The sequence below is a fragment of the Protopterus annectens genome, chromosome 10.part0 (assembly GCF_019279795.1).
Source record: "Protopterus annectens isolate FY-2018-M chromosome 10.part0, PAN1.0, whole genome shotgun sequence".
Classification (NCBI taxonomy): Eukaryota; Metazoa; Chordata; order Ceratodontiformes; family Protopteridae; genus Protopterus; species Protopterus annectens.
This window is the reverse complement of record NC_056744.1, coordinates 702,632,545-702,654,384: the sequence shown is the minus strand read 5'-3', so window position 1 is coordinate 702,654,384 and position 21,840 is coordinate 702,632,545. Positions and strand designations below refer to the sequence as shown.

The window sequence follows — 21,840 nt, the reverse complement described above, 5'->3', positions numbered from 1 at the left end:
TTTCTTCCAAGTACTTATCCGTTGGCTTCTGGTGACCAAATGCATCTCACGTGGACCCTCTCTATGAACAGTCCTACCAGACTGTGATCCCCTCTTAAAAGCTTCCTGTTAATGATCAACCTTTAAAAAAAGTTATTATACATTTAAATGTATATCTGGTGGGTGAAACTTGATCTGAGGTACCAATATATAGCCAGGGAATTACAGGTAGAGGAGTCAGAGTCCTGGATCCATGAAGCTTCAGAGATGTTGCCAAGGTTGCAGCCAGTAGGATCCAACAACCCATATACTGAACCAGATGAAAATTGGACAACATGAATCTGTCATTATGGTAAGTACATAACTTTCATTTAAACAGTTTGAGCAGAGTATCTGCAAAGGCATGCTTAACACTATTAATTAAGCAATTACTTATAGTGTCAGATCCCATAGAGGAAGTGTTTTTGATCTTATTTATGACTTTCAGTAAATGATCTTTAGAGATATTTGGAGCTTTGAATAGATATTTTAGAGATGAAGTTGGCTCTGAATTTGTTTGTAAACGTATAAGTGGTGTGATGATGAACACGTTTAGAGCAATGTAAGATTTTGTTTTATTAGTTTAACATGGCTAAACATTATTTGTAATTATCTTTGGCCTTAGAGGCCATCCTAAGTCCATTGGCTCTTCTGATGGTGTGTTTCCTTTTATATCATCCTTGAGCAGAAGGGGGCAGGGCTCCAGTAAATAATTTCAGTATTTTTTTCTTTTATTCAGACGTCGTTTGTAGTGGTGGATCACTAGAGTGATTTGTTTTCGAATTTCCCATGATAGATTTTATTCTAAATGGGTGTAGAATTCCTTAGTGAAGCTAGCTGCTGTATTAAAGTCAGGGAAGGTGCAGTCTTAACTGAATTTTGATATTTTGCCACTCAGTATAAACACTTTTGGCATGTTTTTCCGTCTTTAATTTCAGTCTGGTTTGTGGGAGCTTTTGGGAGTTTAAAGGAGAATATTACAAGTTTTTAGACAGACATCAATGGGGAAGGAGATACCAGAGGAGTAGTGGAAGAGGCAGCTATATTTGTACGAATCTGGTCAAGAATGCTGTGTCCTGTAGCATGTTTATTTACCAACTGTTTAAGGAATTTTTTGGTTAGTAGGTCTAGGGTTATTTGGGCATGTCCTGCCTTAACAGCAAAGAGTTCATTGAAGAGTAGTTAGTCACCCAAAATAATGGAGTTTTTGCTAATAGGAAAGTTGTATAAAATCTTACATGGCTATGGGGGAGGGGCAAGGAAGGTATTCTGTATCAAGCTATTAGCTGATAATTAATACTGTCTAAAGTGATCTGTAGTTGAGTGAGTTCAGGTTGTGAGCCTATAGGAATCTGCCTGGATGTAATACATTTCTTGACATATAGGTAGACTTTACTACAATTGTCATTGGGTCTAAAGGCAAGTTTCAGGAACTACACAGATATTTACTCTTTCCAAATGCAGGGTTGCCTCACAATCCACTTGTTTAAACTTCTTGCATTGCGGAGCGCCACCTTAATGTGATAGTCATATCTGTCACAAGTTAGAGCCCTTATGTCCATAATCCTGGTGCTTGAAAGAAAATTCATTGTGACCCTCTCTTTTGAGTGACAGGTCAGTGTGCCTGACAGTAGTCTATCACTAAGATTTCTATTGCTACTGTGGTTCACTGTGATAGATTTGGAGTGTTTGCTGAAGGTGACTGTACGGGGGGGGGGTATGCATGAGGTGGATAAGTGGCCTGATTTTTGCTGAGATTTAATCCTTTTATTTCTAGGATGCTTTTAGGGTGGTGGTTGTTCAGCTTCAGCTTAAGATGTTTTGGTATTAGAGAAGGATCGTGGTAGAAATGTATGATGATTACAGGGAAACATTAATATGTGAGGGAAGCTTCCAGATTAGATATTTACATCTCTCACAGATGGAATTATTAATGTTGAGTATGTTCATTATCTGTGAGCATTCAGCAATTTGTACATTGTCTTTAGAAGAACTACTGCTAAAAGGCTGACAACAGAGGCAAAACTAAGCAGGCTGATCTTCCATCTTCTGCAGTGGTTAGGTGTCTGGGTGGGAAAAAAACATCACACATATTCCCAACTTCCTTTCCTTATATAGCTAAACCAGACTAAAACTATACAATCTTAAATACACTTAACTTCCATTGCTATATCTCTTTACCTACTCCCTATCAGTCAATCTCACCTAATCTTTATCATCATAACTCTAAAAATCACTTCCTTATTTCTTTCCCTCTTTTTCTTCTTCCCTTCCATCTCTCTTACATTCACTCCTCTTCTCAGCATTCTCAGTTTACCTAGTTTTGCATCTCTGAATCTAATATTGAAACTCTAACCTCCTTTCTTTTCCACTACTCCCAAAAGGCCTCTTTTTTTTTTTCCTTTTCCATCCAAATGTATCCTCAAAATATAACCCCCTTTCCATTTTCTACGAACAGCATATAAACTGATTTCTAAATTATATTGCACAAGTATCTCTCTATTTCTCTTATACTTATTAAATAACTTATTCTTATTTTTTCTTTCCTTCCTTCATTTTCAGATTAATCACCTTTGTCTTTACATAACTTCTCATTTTCAAAATGCTACTATAAAGTTTCTGTCGTAGACAATATGATGACCCTACCTTGAACTATATTTCATTGCATGTTTTCAGATGTAGTATGTGTAGCTGAATTATACTTCGGTTAATTTCTGAAACTGGAACGAAATACAAACCAAAGAACAAAAAATCCAAGTGAAAAAGCTGGATTGGACCTACTCACAAGTTCACTCAAGATGCAGATTAAAAACTCGATAAAGATGTACCAAAGTCCACTTTATTAAATCCAGTAAAACAAATCCACAGAAGATGAGCACTTTCGTCTAGATAATCTAGACTTCATCAGATAACTTGCCACAAATCTGTACTTCCTTTTATAATGGCTCAACAGGAAGTAACATCAATAATTAAAACATTTAATAAAAATCAGTGCAAGTACAATGTAAACAGTCCTAGAAGTAAATGTATACAAATAATACCCTACTATTAGATAACACATAAACCCCCAATAAATGCAGAATAAATACAGAGTAAATGTATGTCATGAAATATGAAAAGTACATGTTTGTGAAATATGTTAAATATAAATATATACAATTTAAATAGATATAATTTTAAAACTATATGAATATGTAAAATTACTATATAATTCAATAAATACTAGGGAGGTTATGTTACCTCTCTAGTGCCTTTAATTTCATTAAGGGGCTAATAGAAATGTATTCATTTAGACCTGGCCAGTTCCCTGCATTTAAATGTAACTACCAATATAGTTCACTTTTTTCCAACAATAATGACCAAGCCCCTCCTCTTATATCAATACTAATACTATCTGTGATAAAGAATTGAAATTTAAGATTAGTGTTTTCCATTATATGTTTACTTAAAGCATTGGTCTCTTTTTTTGTTCTTAATGTCATGTAAGTGTTCATATATGTGCTTTCTTAACTTATGGTCAGTCTTGCCAATATAATAACTTACGACCTTCTCCGAACAACAATTATATTTCTGGTGGATCCTAATTTCCATGTTGTTAATGCAAAATGAGTTACCCTGTTTTGTGTGTTTGCAGTAGTTACATCTACCACATTTATTCATGGAACCAGGCTTATGATTAAGATATGTATTTCTAGTCTCAAAAATGTTTTTCAGATTCTTTCCTTTTCTATAGACTATATTAGGTTGCAGGCCTATCAAAGATCTAATGTTCTTCTCATGTCTAAGAATGGACCAATTTTTTACTAAAATATTCTTTAGTGTAAAACTATCTTGCGTAAGACAGTAATAAAAGAAGTTTTAAAATCTCTACTTTCCTCAATAATATTATCATTATTATTAATAGATGGAACATTAATAGTTACATCACCTGATAGTAGGGGTAGGTAAAAACCTCACTCCCTCTTATTGACAACATCAATCATAATATCACCGAATTTAAAAGGGTAACCTCTTTTCAAAAATATATGTTTTAGATTATCACATTCGTTCAAAAACATCTATGACAGACACCATACGTGCTGCACGCAAGAACTGGCTCTTTACAATGGCCTTCTTTTGTTTCACAGGGTGGGTACTAGAGAAATGCAACAAAGAATTGTAATACATATTTTTTCTAAAAATCTTTGATACAAATTTTTCATTATGATCCTTTAACAAAAGGATATCTAAAAAAGAAATCATGTTGAGGTCACTGGTGTGGGTAAACTTTAAAAAAACTTGTAGTAGTTTCAATATAAATGATAAAATCATTAATAACTTCATTAGGTCCATCCCATAGAATAAACCTATCATCCAAAAACCTAGTATAGAACTTCATATGTCTGAAATAACGAGAAGGAAATAAATTTTTTTTCCCATTGCTTAACCACAATGTTGGCATAAAGACCACCACATGCAGAGCCCATGGCCACTCCCTGTTGTAAATATATTTCTTGATTAAATAATATAAAATTATTTTTAAGAAACATTTCCATCAATTGTGTGTTAACCAAAACATCAAAGTGTGCAATACCTTTTTCTTGGAGAAATTCTGTGAACCAATCTAACCCCGTGCCATGGGGTATAACAGAATATAAGTCCTTGATGTCAGTGGTTATGAAAATGTATGTGAAAAGTATTTTATCTATAGCTTAAAAAAAAAACTCCATGAATCTTTGCAAACATGGTCTCATTAAACACGTACTCCTTTAACTTGTCTTAAGTATTTTGCTAAGGGGTGGGTAATGGAGCCCTTAGAGTCTACTGTAAGGCGCATGGTTGGTTGAATTAGATTTTTTTGCAATTTTGGTAGTCCAATCATAACAGTCTGGGATAAGGAACAGATAAATAATTTAGGACCTTCAGTAAAAGGTCTTGAAGTTCATTTCTTGTTTTATTGTATGAAATATTTAATTAATTTAGAGAAGATTTTGTGTAGGCTTTTCCTTCCAATATAAATAACTTCTTATTGTATTCCTTACAGTTCATTAAGACCACACCTCCCTTTTATCTGGCTTCATAATCCTAGTTGTATGTGAAAAATGTCTGTATCGCATCAATTACCTTTTTCTCACTTAGATTAGAATTCCTATTCCTAAAATTAGAATTATGTATATCCAGTTCACAGATATTCTCCAATCATTGGACAATGGGGTGAAGTGGGGGATTGTGGGTGCCAGAAATAGCCAGCTAACAAAAGATACAGAGGAATAGTTTTTGAAAAGATTTTTTCAAATTTAATTTGCATGTATATATTCTCTAATCCATTAAGGTATTAGAAATATCCATAGATTGTGGAGGCGCAAAAGTGTAAACCCTTTAGCAAACAGATCAGTGTTCTGAGTTAATCTCAATGTTTGAAAAGTTATATACATTAAAATCACCCAAGGTGTTTGTGACAATATGACAGGGTGGTAAGAAATGGTCTAAAACCTGGTCGGGGGGGTTGTCAAATGATGCATTCAGGTTGTCAGGTATAGACATACTTAATTCCTGTTGTTCAATGCCTGGGTGTAGAACCTCTTCCCCCCCCCCCCTCTGTTCACCAACCCCCCCCCCTCTGTTCACCAACCCTCCCCTATTCCAATGATTGTGTGTGTTCACCGGAGCCATCTCCCAGTTGTTGTTCACTGGTGGGCGCTCTGAGCATCTTAGTGTTGGAAACTCCTCTCGGTCTAAAAAATGTCTGCCCAGAGTTACTTGATGTGGGATTACTTAAGTTATTAGCATTACTAATATTTGCTTCATTCAAATTAGAATTAGTAAATTTGTTGCCCCATTCCTGTGAAGGTGGGGACCTAGGGTATGCTAAACCTTTACCATAGTCATTTCTATCCCTTGTTAGTATTTTCATCTTTCTAGACTTAATAGAATTCACAGGCTTATCCATGCTTTTAAATATTCGCAAATGCTCATATTTATAATTGTCACAGTACAAGTGACCACAAATAGTTTTGTCAAGTTCAGAAACAGAAGTTGTCAATTCATTTATTAAAAAATCATTGTGCTTCACAATTACACGCATATATTCTATACCATGCTTATCAAACAAAGCAATCAATTCTTTGAATAAATCAGAATCAAACTGTAAACCACTCGGATAGTGCCACATTCTTAAGCCTTTTGGCACCATATTTTCTTTTATATACTCCATTAAGTATGCATTGTGAAGCTGAAGTCGCTTGATTTTAGACAGTTTGTAGTCAGACAATTCAAATAAAGATGGTAAATCATTATTACCATTAGTCGTCATAGGTCCTTCAGTTTCACCAAATATAATGGTCTCTGAAAGCCAGTCCTGTAGAGCTGGAACTGTAGCTGCCATTATGGAAGTCTCTGCTAATTGAGGCATACGTTGTCCGCAAGGTATGGAGGGATTAAGAATGCCAACTACATTTGAAACGGAAGAAAATTACTACTGGAAGGGCGCTGAATGTTAGTTTCTAAATTAATATCATTTAAAACAGACCACAACCTTGTGGACGCCATTTCCGCTCTACAGGATATATGCAAGTGCGGTCTGACGTCAGAAGGGGATGTGCTGAGTAGACCATTGACTTTAAACAATAATAACTGCACGACTGAGCTTAAATTAAGCACAGCCTGTTGTAGTGTCTCAAGATCCGAATTCTGAGTAAGGAGTGGGGCCGGTCAATCCCCGCTATCTTCACTGGCCATGTCGAACAAGCAAAAAGTGAAACAAAACACAAACCAAGCCAAAGAACAAAAAATCCAAGTGAAGAAGCTGGATTGGGCCCACTCACAAGTTTACTCAAGTTACAGATTAAAAACTCGATAAAGATGTACCAAAGTTCACTTTATTAAATCCAGTAAAACAAATCCACAGAAGATAAGCGCTTTCGTATAGATAATCTAGACTTCATCAGATAACTTGCCACAAATGGGTACTTCCTTTTTTAATGGCCCAACAGGAAGTGACACCAATATCACACCCATCTTATATCTACTCTCTTTTACGCCTCTCCTATCTTCACCAACCTCAAGAAAACTAACCTAAACAAACTAGCAACCTGCTACAATAACATTGCCCGCTTCGCCACTAGTAAACCTTTTAGAACCCATCACTGCCTTAATCTGAAACACTTAGGCTGGCTGGAACTACAAAACTATCTCATTATCTCACAACTCACAATTGCCCACAAACTACTGTACCAACCTAATAACACTCCTATTCTATCACAACTTATACTCCCTTATAACAATCTCACCTCTCTTCGTTCGTCCTGTAAACTTATGACCAAACCCATAAAGGCCCATAACGTAGCTGGTGACTCCATTTTCACAAACACTGTTGGTAGGGCATGGAATTTGCTGCCTAAAGACTTAACTTTAATCTCATCTCTACCTCTCTTCAAAAAACAAATCAAACTGTACTTCCATAACCACTGGCTTTGTTCCTGTACTACTCCAGGGTAACTTGCCTCACCCCATCCACTCTGTACCTTTAACCCTTCTGTTTGCTTAATTTTTAGCATCTACCCTACTTCTTCACCCCTGCTGTCCTACTTTTCTCCCTCACCTCCTCTTGACTGTCTTCCTTCTCTTCCTCTCTCATTCCTGACTCCTGTCCCATCACTATTATTTATCTCACTTTTTCCTTCTACTTCTCTACCCCTCTGAGCTTAAACCATTATTCTCTATGGCAAATGCTATATTGCACATCCTTTTATGTACTAGGTAAAATTATTGTGAATCTGATCGAACTTATGTATGATCTCTAACTGTTTGAGTTCCAGAATATATGTTGATTTTATTAACAAGTTGATGTTTATTTCTATTTTATTGTATGTTTTTATTAACAAGTCTGTTCATTTATGTTTTGTGTGGAGCTTTTCTCCCCGGGCCTCTACTGAAAATGGACATATATCCAGCTAGACTAGCCCGGTCAACAAATGTAAAATAAATAAAATAAATAAATAAATAAAGCTCACTTGATACTAATAGTATAATGGGGTGGAATTCTGAAAATCTTTAACAAGCTTAGGAAAAACAAAACTGCTGAGAAGGAAGGTGCAGGAAAAGTGAACCAAGTTTGTTTTGATTTATTTAAGAGATGTAGGTCATTGTAGGTAGAAGGGAATTCTTCATTTGCCGGTTGTTCTTTCTTCAGCCTGAGAATATTTAACAAATGTATAACTCCTGTCATAGCATTTTTCAGACTTTATGGCATTCAGATTTCCTCATATCTGGATAACTGCCTCTTTCAAGCCTCTTCTCAGCAAGCTCTCCTATGTGACTTGGAGTTCATAATGCTCCTGCTTCACAGTGTAGTCTTCATTCAAAATTTAAAAAAGTCAGTGCTGATGCCTTCTCGGGATCAGGTTTTCTTGAGTTGTAGAATTCAGCCTCTTTCTATGAGAGCTTTTCTTCCTCCTCCTAAAGCCCTCTCCTTGACAACTTTCTTGCAGTACCTTCTTCATTTCTTGGAGACCTCAACAAGAGAGTTTCTAAGAGCCCTGGGGTTCATGGCATGCACTATTCCTAATTTTCCATTTGCCAAACTCCATATGAGGAAGTTCTGGTTGTATTGAAGGGCAATTTGGCTTTAGCATAGTCATTCTCTGGACTTCAGAACTGCTGTCTTGACTTGTCTAAGACAGGGACTTCTTTGGAGGATCAACTAGATATCTCTAAATAGCAGGTTTTCCTTTTCTAGTTCCTCCCTTACTCAAGTCATATGCTTATGCTTCAGACCTAGCATGAGGGCCTTGTTCCAAAAGCATCAGGGTACAGGGAGTTTGGTTTCCTCAGGAGGTGACCACACAAATGTCAGAGAAGTCAAGGATTCAAATTTTGCTTTTCAGATCCTGCATAACCTTTGGTCTGTAGGACCATTCTGTCTTTATGGACAGCACCACTATGTGATACATAAACAAGCATGGGGGGACAAGGTTTTTCTGCCTTCACAGACCACCCCTCATGGCGTGGAGCTTTGCTGTTCTCCATCATTTGATTCTTCAGGCTGTCTATATTCCTTCAGAAAAGATTGTGCTGACAGACACTTGGAGCAGATCCAGGACTGATCACACAAGTGAATGTTGCACAGAGAGGTTTTCTTGGACATTGTTCACTGATTGGGTACTCCTCAGGTGGATCTATTTGCCTCCTCTCAGAACAGACAACTCAACTTATTCTGTTCCAGTGTGCCAAGCTCACAACTTGTAAACTGGACTAGTCTGTCTCTTGGAGAGAGATGTTTCTGTATGCATTTACCACCTCTTCCTCTGTTGCCAGAGTTCCTACACAAGAATTTGTTGCACAGTCCCAAAATCTTGTTGGTAACTCCCTTTTTTTCCTCCAGACAGCATTGATTTGTCCCTTCTTTGTCACCTGGTCAGAGGCAGTCATCACAAGTTGCCACACTGGATGGACCTCCTCACACAGGAAAAGGGCTGTCTCATTCGCAGTCATCATCTTACCCCACAGTTGACTCTTTGGGTGGTAGGGTTTTGATTACTTTCTTTTACAGGAGGCAAGAAAACCCACTACTAGAAAGTTTTGTCTACCTAAATGGAAGGGATTTTCTACTTGGTGTCATAATAATGAGCAGGACCCACTTTTTGTGGGTATTCCTATTATTTTTTGTTTGTGTGAGTTGCTCAGTTCTAGTTTGGCATATTCTACTTTTAAAGCTCATTTGTCAGTCATCTTTGCCCATTTGCCACAGGATCCACCATTTTTTTTTCTAAATTTGAGTTCAAACAGTTTTTAAAAGGCATCTTTCAAATCAGGCCTCCAAGAAAACCCATTCCTCCTCCTTGGAACTTGAACTATATTCTTGAAAAGCTCACCTAGCCACCTTTTACACCAGTAGCCACTTCCACTTTGAAACTGTGTTGGATTCTCTGGCCTTTCCTCCATTTCTAATTTCTAGTCATGTAGACAAGGACATCTTTTAGAACAAATCCTGCATTTATGGCCAAGGTTGTCAGTGATAATCCTTTCAGCCAGACTATCCATCTTCCCTCCTCCTTTCCTTTTACACAAAAAAGTGAGAGGATTCTCCCTTCTTTCAGTTTGCATAGATAGCTCAAATCATTCCTTGGTAAGAGTAAAGATATTAGAAAACCTGAGCAGCTTTGTGTTTCCTTTCAGGACAAGAAATTGTATTGTCAGTTTCCAAGCAAGCCATTTCTTCATGGATTTCTAAAGCCATTTCCCTTTGTTTTCATAGGAAGCATCATCCTGCTTCTGTTCAAGCTCAGTGTACTAGAGGAGTTGGCTCTTCTGGAGGTTTTTTTGAGGTCCTCTATGCAAGATCCTTTCTGGCGGCTGTTACTTTTTCTGTGCATACTTTTACTTATCAATATAAATTGGATGCATTTTCTAGGGTGAGAACAGGTTTTGTTGGATCCATCCTTCATGTTTTTGGAGGGCTTCTCAGTTCCTTCTTTCTTCCCCCTCCCAATTTTTACAGCAGCTTTAATACACTCCCTTCAGTAAGGAATACTACAGCAGTGATTAAGGAATGCTGTAGTACAGTTGTGTAAGAACTTGTAACAGTAGATGTTCTACTTATCACTGCCTTCCTACCTCCTTGTTGGTTTTTCTCTTTTTCTCTGGCCATGGGGATGCCTTTTTCCTTTTCTTGATATGCGTGCACCAAGTTCTTTTATATATCATCTGCTACTGTTGTTTTCTGAGGTAATTTAGTTCTGAGGGGTTTGTGCTCGTATGAAGATTATGTACCTTTGGACATGTGTCTAACATGGAGTGTGGAAGGGCCCAGTCTTTAGTATGCAGGTTGGAGCTACTTATTTTCAGTCATTAAAGTAACATTTTTTTTTGTACTGAAAATGTCAGTAAACTTTGACTATTTTCTAAATACAGAAAAAACCTAACTACAGATGTTAAGTTTTCTATCTCGCCTTCATTCTTGCTGGTTGGGTTCGAAGCCGATCCTCGGCTCTGACTCGGCCATCTTCAAAAGCTCGAGAGCTGCTTACTAGCTTGAGGCCCCCCCTATATCCCATGATGCCTGGCGCTAGATACCCAGATCTCGTTTGCCGCTTCTGCTACGAGGTAGCGTTTACTGGCTCAGGTCGTATTTTTTCTCTCTGTTCACTATATTTAGGACTTTTTTTACTTTATTTAATATAGGGTTATAGTCATAGCTTAGCTGTAGGTTCTATGGTAGTTTGTTAGTGTTCCCCCCCTTAAAAACTTGTTTTCTCCTTAGAGAGTTTTCCGCTCCCTCCCCCACTCCCGTTTACCTTTTCAAAGTAAGCCGTTTTAGTTAGAGGCTTATCATTGTTTTATTTTTTAAGGTAGACAAAGTTCATTAGAGATTGTGGTAGTTGTAGTCTTATATTATATAGTGTGTGTGTGTGTGTGCTGTTAGGGTGTGGTAACTTGTGTGGTTTGTGTATATTTTTTCCAGTTGCCTACTCTCTCTTATACTTGTTCCTTGTATTTGATTTTCCTTCACAGGAATGTCTAAAGACACAAAAGTGTCGGGATTCAAGAAGTGTGACTCATGCTGTCAGAAAATGTCTCTGACAGATGGTCACACTTCTTGTGTTTACTGCTTGGGCTCCCTACACCTGCAGGACTCTTGTTCGGTGTGTCACACCTTTAGTCCAAGAGTCCTGCAGGAGCATAGGAATACGCTTATCCTTAGGGATTTGCTTAAACCTGAAGGATCACCGGCGAAGACTCAGTCAGTGAAACCTTCTAGGCCATCGAAGCTGTCTGCTCCCAGCTCGGAGCCGTCGCCGAGTATGGCTTCTGCTTCAACTTCGGTTCTGGCTGGAACTGAAGCATCCATCTCTACATCAACTTACCTATCTCTCATTTGGCCCTGACTCTTCCGTCGGAACCGTCAGGGAGTCGAAAACGCTCCAGGTCACCATCCTTGGAGTCGATACACTCGGCTCAAGGGTCACCCTTGCTGCAGTCTGAGCGTAGTCATCGGTCCCACTCTTCTCGGTCATCTAGGTTATCTGACCATGATTTGGAGAGAGTGGTGAGCAGGCTTTGAAAGTCGCAGGCCCTGGCAAAAATGCTATCCAGCCCCCCTCATCAGGGCTCGGCTCTACCTGTTTCTCCGATATTTCCTCCTTCGACTCATCCCTTGAGTTCGGAGCCGGAGCATGCTGTGGCTGGAGCCGTGGGTCCGTCGGTGCCGATACCTCCCCTTTCGGTTCTGTCGTCGGCTCCGATCTCTTCCATGTTGCCGTCCTTGGAGGGATCTGGTTGCCGGGACTCCCTCATCAGCTCCGAGGGGGTGAGTGGCATCGGACCCTTGTCCGACCCCGTTCTCCCTCTCGGAGCTTCGACGCTGGTGAGTTCGGCTCCTACATTGGCTTCGGAGCCGTCTCTGTCGGTGCCAGGAAGGATTCCGGTCTCTTCGGAGCCGGAGCCTTCTCTGGTATCGGGAAGGGGTGCCTTCGAGGTCATGAGGAGTGTGCTGGCATCTGAGTCAGCCTCACGGTCAGTCTTATCAGCTCCTCCCCCCATGGTGCCTGCTCCTGCCTCTGCCCCTCCTCCAGACCCCAAGCGTGGGGAACAAGCGCTCCAGGGCACTCCATTGGGTGCATCTTCCTCTTCCGAGGCCTCCCCCGTTCATTCAGAGGAGCCCCCTCAAAAGAGGAAATGCAAGAGGAAGCATGTTGACTCCCCTGAGTCTATCACTTCAGATACTGACTTGGAGGAGTCGGAAGGGTCCCCGAGATCCCCCTCTGAGGACGTCTCCTTCTCAGACATCCTTGAAATCCTTGGGCAAAGGGGGAACTGGACTACCCTTAACCCTTCCGAGGATGAGTCTGTATTCCTGGACGCATTTGGTTCCCGACCCTCCACCTCCTGGGTGTCTCCGCCTTTCAATCCACTGATGTCAGTGGTGGCTCGAAAGGCGTGGTCAGCTCCAGACTCAATGGAACCAACTCACCGTAGGCCCACAAAATTCATCACTGCCCCTCAAGACGAGCAATTTCTGACCAAGGGTGTTCCCTTGGATGCCATGGTGGTAGCAGCGGCCACTAAAAAGGAGTTGACTGAAACTTCTTAGTCTGTCCATCCCCCTAATAAGGAATCTAGGATGATGGACAGATATGAGAAGCGGATGTTTTCCTCAGCGACCTTTTCCATGAGGTCTCTGAACTATTTGTGCCATTTTACCCGCCTTCAAAAGGATCTCCTTAAAGAGCTAGGAGATGTACCCTTCAAGATCCATCAGCTGCGGGGGCTCAGGCTAAGATTGCCTCCCAGCTGGCGACTCTAAATTCTGTAGCAAACTCCTCCATGCGGCTCATCTCTTATGCAGCCGATGGAATGAGTAGGGCTGCAGGCACAGGTGTGACTTTGAGGAGACACGCTTGGATGCGGTTATGCAACTTTGCGGTACCCTTCAAGACGTCTTTCACCAACACCCCCTTTGATGGTTCTGCTCTGTTTGGACCACAGGTGAAGGATACTCTTACCAGGTGTGAGCAGGAAGGCAAGACTCTCTCTGCTGTTGGAGTCCGTTTTTCCACTCCTTCAAGACCATATCCCAAGGGTCAGAAGAGTGGGAAGGTGTGGTTCCGGAAATCCCAGGGAGCCGTGCCTGACACACGTGGAGAGTTCCCCTCCAGGGGCAGAGGAGGGAACAACAGTAGACGGCGCCCTAGTGGCAGGGGGCTCCGCAAAATCAGGGTCAAAGAGAATCCTTCTCTGACAAGCCCTTCCAGCATCCCTGAAGTGCTGCCCGACTGTCCACCTTTGGAGGCAGTTGGGGGAAGATTATCGCTGTACCCAAAAGCCTGGCAAAGTATAACACAAGACAATTGGGTACTTTTCTGTCATATCCGAAGGCTACAAAATCCCCTTCTTTCGTACTCCACTCTTTTTCAACAAATCCCTTCCAGTTGTTCCACCCAATCTAAGGGATCAAGCAGTTCAAGAAATTTCAAAACTGCTAAGAAAAAGAGCCATCCAGTCAGTCCCAGCAGACCAACAAGGATCCGGAACTTACTCAAGGTTCTTTTTGGTACCAAAAAAGACAGGGGTCTGGAGACCCATTCTGGATCTCAGCAGACTAAACAGGTCTGTTCAAAGAACCAAGTTCCTGATGGTCACGCTACAGTCCATTTTACCCTATCTGGGTCAGGACAATTGGATGTGCTCCATAGATCTTCAGGACGCGAACTACCATATCAAAATGCACAGATGCTCCAGAAGATTCCTCCGCTTCCGGCTGGGAGTCAGTCATTATCCATTCAGAGCGCTGCCCTTTGGTTTCACCACAGCCCCCCAGGGTGTTCACCAAATGTTTGGCAGTAGTCACCGCTCACTTGAGATGGCAAGGATTCCAGGTGTTTCCATATTTAGACGACTGGCTCCTTACTGCAACCACCATGCTGCTAGCCAGAGACTACACCATCCAAATGTGCTCCACTCTAGGCATCACTATAAATTTTGAAAAGTCTGCATTGTCGCCTTGTCAATCTATCACCTTTATAGGTGCAAATTTAAACACAAAGGACATGTCAGCAACTCTCCCAGCAGACATAGTGTTAGCCATCGACGACATGTGCAGGTCTTATTAGGTTGCAAAAAGATTCAGGCCAGATTTGTCCTAAAAACATTGGGTCTCATGGCAGCGGCTATAATACTAGTCCCCCTTGCACGTTTTCACATGAGGATTCTTCAGTGGATGTTGTTCACACAGTGGTCCTTCCAGCAACTCCCAATGTCTCACATGATAATGATCACACAGTCATGCAAAAACCAACTTGTTTGGTGGATGGTTTCCCCATCATTACACCAGGGCAGACCATTCGTTCATCCTCCTCCAGTAGCTACGGTGACCACGGACGCCTCCCTGATCGGGTGCGGGGGGCATTTTCAGGGGAGAGCAGTCCAAGACACCTGGCAGCCTTACGAGTACCATCTGCTTATCAATGTCTTGGAGATGAGAGCCGTGCTTTTAGCATTGCAAGCTCTTCAGAACTCTCTTCCCACCGGGACCATTGTAATTCAAACAGACAATATGTCAGTGGTATGGTACATCAACAAGCAGGGCGGAACCAAGTCGTACCCCTTATGTCGAGAAGCACTCAGACTTTGGCAGTGGGCGATCTCTTCCCAACGGTTTCTGATAGCAGCGCACATCCCTGGGAAGTCCAACGTTCTAGCAGACAGGCTGAGCAGAGCAATTCTTATGCCTCACGAGTGGTCTCTCAATCAGACTGTGGCAGACAAAATCTTCCGCAAATGAGGTCAGCCTTGCTGCAACCTTTTTGCCACCCCCTTCAGCAGCAAGTGCGACAATTTCTTCTCTCTCCTTCCTCTTCCCGGACACCTCACCAGAGACGCTGTAGTTCACGATTGGCCCCAGGGACTTCTTTATGCATTCCCCCCCATTTCCCCTGATTCCCAAACTAATTCAGAAAGCTACCACATTGGGATGCAAGATGATCCTCATTGCCCCTTACTGGCCTCAACAAATTTGGTTCCCTTTCCTGCATCATCACCTTCTGGAGCAGCCCTGGACCCAATTCCAGAACTCCTGATCCATCAGTCAGGCGGGCTGCACCAATCTCTTCAATCTCTCCAGCTCACTGCTTGGTTTCTCCACTTCCGACCTTAGCCAGGCTTCCCAACATCTCCCATTCGGTGCATGAAATCATCTTATCTTCGCATAAGTCGACCACTAGGAAAACTTATGCTAGCAAATGGAAACGTTTTTCCTTATGGGCAGAGAACAGGAATATAGATCCCTTTTCAGCCCCTGTGCACCATATTTTAGAATTTCTAGCAGAACTTTTTCGAACAGGATCCTCTTCTGCCACGATTAGAGTTCAGCTAGCTGCAATTTCAAACTTTCATACGGGCCTATCTGATTCCAGCATCATGTCCCATAAGCTTTTTAAAGCCTTTCTTAAAGGGACCACTCTACTCAGGCCCCCAGTAAGAGATCCCCCGCCTCCGTGGGATCTGAATTTGATTTTAGCTTCCCTGATACTGCCCCCCTTTGAACCGGCAGCTTCCTGTTCCTTGAAGTTTCTTTCTTGGAAAATCCTTCTTCTGGTCGCAGTTACGTTGGCCAGAAGAGTTTCTGAACTTCAGGCTCTTTGTGTTCGTCCTCCTTACCTAGTTTTTCACAATGATAGAGTTTCTCTTCGGACTAACCCTTCCTGTCTTCCAAAGGCTACTTCTGATTATAATTTGAATCCGTCCATTGAACTACCTGTGTTCTTTCCAAATTATTCCAGCAAGGCAAAATACAAGTTACTTCAGCTGGACGTCCATAGACAGTTACGCTTTTACTTGCATAGAACCAAGCAAATCAGAAAATCAGACCAGTTGTTCCTGTCTTACGCTGAGGGAAAACAAGGCATACCAGTGTCAAAAGTCACCTTATCTAGGTGGTTGACTTCTACTATTACTTTTATATATCAGTTAAGAAATAAAGAGCTTCCTGCTAAACCCAAAGGTCACTCCACCAGAGCTCTAGCTACTTCTGTGGCTTTTCAGGCCAGATTGCCAATGGAAACTATTTGTGCAGCAGCTACATGGGCTAATCCACATACCTTCATTTCACATTATAAGCTGGATGTGGCTTCCAGAAGCAGAGCTGATTTTGGTTCCACTGTTCTGAAGAGTCTGTTCTAATGAGCCACCCAGGATTGAGGTGCTAGGGATGCTGTCCCAACCAGCAAGAATGAAGGCGAGATAGACAACTCAACATTAAGAAGTTATGTACCTACCATAACGTTCCATGTTAGTTGTCTTCTTCTTGCCTTCTTTCTTGCGTCCCACCCTCCATCCCCCTATCCTAGTAGACCGAGAAGAGTTCCTTAGGTTTGTTGATCACTGGCTGAGTCTTCTCTGGCTATTACTTCTGACTGTCAGTCTCTACAGTAGGTTCCTGTATCCTGCTAAATTTACTGTATTATTATAATTGTTGTTATTATGTCTGTAGTTAGGTTACCAAACGAGATCTGGGTATCTAGCGCCGGGCATCATGGGATATAGGGGGGGTCTCGAGCCAGTAAGCAGCTCTTGAGCTTTTGAAGATGGCAGAGTCGGAGCCGAGGATCGGCTCCGAACCCAACCAGCAAGAAAGAAGGCGAGAAGAAGACAACTAACATGGAACGTTATGGTGGTACATAACTTCTTATTACTTCTGTACAATACCTTAAGGTTCATAAATGAAATGTGTGCATTTTTGGTTTAAAATCCTTTTTGCACATAAACATTGTACTTAGGAGATATATTTAGTTCTCAGACTAGCCTTGCCAATAAATATTCATTGTGACATACTGAACCAGGGAGTTTCCCTACTGCAGTTTTTCTGGCAGAGATCCAGATTAAACAGTACCTAAGCACATATGAGGTGTGTTAGAGGTGTAATTTAAGTATACTAATTTTTCATGCTGTTTTGGTCTGTTGCATTAGCATGGCATATTGTATTCATACTGTGGTGTTACAGTTCATAACTGAATCATTTAAATGTCAAGAATCTAAATGGCAATGCTCAGATCTGCTCTGAGCTAAAATAGAATGGCATTAAATATACTGATCCCAAGGATATTGCCAATATCCTGACAGATCGATTCAGTGCCAACTTCACCCCCCTCTCACCCCCTAAATGGCCCATCTCAATACCGGAAGATTGCCAAATTCCGGTAATAATGGCCACACAGGTAAAAAACGCACTCTCGAAAGCTAAGAATACAGCATCCATGGGACCAGATGACATCCCGGGCTGTGTACTACATGAACTACAAAATGAACTGGCACCTCACTTAAGTGTCATGTTTAATCATAGCCTCACCTCAGGATTTGTGCCCACTGAGTGGCGCACAGCTACAGTTATCCCACTCCACAAGGAGGGATCCACCTTGGATCCCGGAAACTACCGTCCCATCAGTCTGACAAGCCTTATCTGCAAGGCCATGGAGCATATTATCATGGAACTTATAAACAAAGACATTGGCAACCTTCAAACACTGGACCCCACCCAGTTTGGGTTCGTGAAGGGCCGATCTTGTCTCCTGAACCTGATTGACTTCTTCGAATCAGTCTCCAGAGCCATGGACAAGGGTAAGGTGGTCCACACAGCCTATCTAGACCTTGCCAAGGCCTTTGACACCATCCCCCACTCTGGAATCATAGATAAACTTACTAAACTGGGCATTAATCCCTACGTCACCCAATGGGTTGCTAACTGGCTTACTGAAAGAACCCACACTGTAAAAGTAGCCGACTCCAAATCCAGCTCCAGACAAGTGACAAGTGGAGTACCTCAGGGTTCAGTCCTGGGACCGCTTTTGTTTGGCATCTACTTCTCCGAAGTACAGGCCAACACTAAGGGACTCTGGCTAACAAAGTTCGCAGATGACTGAAAACTGGGAGCCATTATTGAATCCCCAAATGATGTGGATACTCTACAAAAGGGCCTTACAGAAACAGATGCTTGGTGCCAGAGCCATGGGCTCAAGCTCAATGCCAAGAAATGTATAGTTATGCCCTTTGGGAAAAAACATGTATCCATGAATTACCATATAGGTGGCAGTACACTAAACACCGAAAGTGTGATAAGAGACTTAGGGACACAGGTGGACAGTGGTCTCGTCTTCGATAACCACATCGCCACAACAGTCAGGAAATCCTTCTATGTGGCACACCTCATCACTAAGGGCTTTTCATCCAGAAAAAAGGAGGTCATTGTCCCACTGTACTCATCCCTCATTAGACCCATTATAGAATACAACGCCCCGTTTGGTATGTACCTCTCAAGACATCTGCAACAACTGGAAAGGCCGCAGAAATACCTCACTAAAAGAATCACAGGCCTAAAGCAGATGCCCTATGCTGACCGCCTTAAAAAACTCCAGCTATACTCTGTCTCATATCGTCTACTCAGTGGCGATCTCTGCTTAACATACAAGGCCATGTCAAACCCAGAGCTGTTGGACATGCTACACTTAAAGAAATCCCAATCACTCAGAGCCACACGCTCCAGGGATCTAAACCTTGTCATCACAATAAACAAAACATGCTGGAGGGATAGGTTCCTGACCCAGAGACTCCCCAGACTCTGGAATAGATTGCCCATACATGTCAAGCAGAGTGCCTCTCTGGCCCTCTTCAAAAGGAACCTTGATGATTGGATGGGAGAAAGGAAATTCACCCCGGGGATCATGTCAGTTGCCCTGCTAGACAGGGGTCCAGGGAAGTAAATAGTGTGGGAAGAAATAGCCAGGGAATTGTTATGGCTAGGCTTGTATAGGCCCTAGGGCTGATAGCCTAGTACCAACCTATGAATCTTGTTAAGGTTTGTAATATAAAGCTTCAAGTGTGAAAGTGAAGACTACTTCTGATTTGTATGTAGTAACACAGTCAGTATTTGCCAGAGTAAGCAAGTCAAAGGCATACAGAATTAATAAGCATCCAAAGTGTTTGTGCTGTAGACTAAAGTAAATGTACAGCTCTTCTGTTTTAGATTCTAATTTAGACACATTTGCAACTGTTTATAAACAAGATAGTATTTTATTTCATCTGAATATTTAAATATATATGTATGTATGTATATGTCATCCGAATATTTAAATATATATATATATTATATATTATATATATATATGTATATATATATATATATATATATATATATATATATATATATATATATATATATATATATATATATGTGTGTGTGTTCATTGTAATGAACATCTTTATATGCTTAACTCTTGACATATTTAGCAGGAACTTGTAACAGCTCTCAAGTTAAACCTCAAAGTATTCTCTTTTCTGTTTACAGTAAATTTCTTCTACAAAATGTTTTGGAAGAATGATCTTAGTCCATGGAGAAATGCTGCTGTTTTCACTGATGGTTAAGTATTCAGAAGAGGTGTGCCAAGGACACAGGAATGAATACAAATGACATTAATGTTTACTTCATTAATGAATAAAATTGTATCAGTGCTTTGTATTGATATGGTCTTTTTCCTAGACTTGGAGCGTTGATCTTCACTGGGGAAAAAACATGTTTATCCCCAAATTGTAAAGGAGGCTTTCCTTCAGTAAAGTATTTTGCCTTGTCTTCAGTCATGTGTGTGTCCATAAACAGGCTGTGATAATTTATCACAGAATTTTATAACATACCCTTATTTTCTCTGTTTATTTTGGAGTTCTTTTATCAGAAAAGTGTATGTGTGGGGAGGGGGGGGGGGTGTTAAAGAAAAAGTTAAAGCTAAGAAACAGGTTTTCAAAACGTGAGCACTGTGAAGTTTTTGCTTTCCATTGCAGCAAGGGATCTGCTGTTTTCAATGAGCGTTTTTGAGCTGAGTCCAGTAGAAAATATTACATTTTCATTGTTATTATTTTAATGCAATTGTTAAAATGTGTGAACCCACTGTGGACATGTCTCTTTTCAAGGGTGACCCAGGGACATGGACATGTCTCTTTTCAAGGGTGACCCAGGAACACGGTCGGGTTAAATGACTTTCTTAAAATCAGACTGTAGACAAATGTAGGTGGAAAGAGTTAGAGTTAAATCCTGTAACCTTGGGTAAAGAAGCAGCTCATTAACAGTACAGGGCCTTAATACCGTGTGCAAACTGCCATACATTTCCCTATTTTGATCTTCTACTGTCTCACCTTCATTATCACTTCTCTCCACATTTGACCTTCCCATTGTTTCTGCTACCCATACTCAGGGCTGTGGAAATGCAGGTGACTGGTGGCTGGATGTCATGTTACAGCCACTGGATATTTTTCATTGCAGGCTTCTCTCCTGCTGGTGGTTACTGAATAAGTTTATGTGCAACAATATCTCCTTCAAGGAAGCAGTGCATTGCAGGTTTTGCAGCTTGTGCTGTATTTACTCACACACGGTACAGGCAAACTGTTTTTGTGTGTCCTTCTGTTGTGCCAGTCTAGGTAGTTGTCTTAACTTCTCTGTGGTATTGTGTTGAAATATGTAAATCCTAATATCCCTTCTTTGGGTGAGATCAGTCCATCAGATCCTTAATTCATGTGCCTGCAGCTTGATCTTTCAAAAACTGGTTAACTTCTGAATCTTTGTTATTGATTCTGTAGATTAATAAATTGCCCTTAAACTATCAGGGCAGCGTAACACACCCACACACAGACACACAGACACAGACACACAGACACAGACACGCACACACACAGACACGCACACACACAGACACGCACGCACACAGACACGCACGCACACAGACACGCACGCACACAGACACGCACGCACACAGACACGCACGCACACGCGCGCACACAGGCACGCACGCACACAGGCACGCACACACGCACACACACACACGCACACACACACACACACACACACACACACACACACACGCACACACACACACACACACGCACGCACACACACACGCACTCACGCACGCACGCACTCACACACGCACTCACACACACACGCACTCACACACACTCTCTAATGAAATGTAGTTTCCCTTGCACAATAAAGTTCCATTTTCATCTTTCCTTTACAGTATGAGTTACACAGACTTTATATTTGATGTATTAGGCAGTAGTACTGCTGATGGTTCCATCCAAAAATCATTTGCAGGATTTGTCAGTCAGTGATGGTCTTAGCTGTTTCTTCTTAGCTTATTTGGAGATAATCTGCCTAAACTGAATTGAGTCGTCTTTCAAACTGTATTCTGCTGTGAATAGCTTAGTAAAAACCTATGACCCTCATGTCAGTGATGGACAGAGGCCAACAGTAAGTTAACTAATCACAAACTAACATATCCCTCACATAACCCTTACCAACCTCCTTGC

At 41.3% G+C, this 21,840-nt stretch overlaps 1 protein-coding gene across 1 annotated transcript in view; it reads left to right on the top strand.

Annotated features, from left to right (window-relative positions):
* The window catches only part of TM2D1 (TM2 domain containing 1), a 728,199-nt gene extending 707,341 nt beyond the window's left edge, over nucleotides 1-20,858 (top strand). Inside the window, exon 7 of the mRNA XM_044085534.1 lies at nucleotides 19,832-20,858. The gene's annotated coding sequence lies outside the window, so the exon portion shown is untranslated. The remainder of the gene's footprint in view (nucleotides 1-19,831) is intronic.
* Nucleotides 20,859-21,840: the final 982 nt, after the last annotated feature.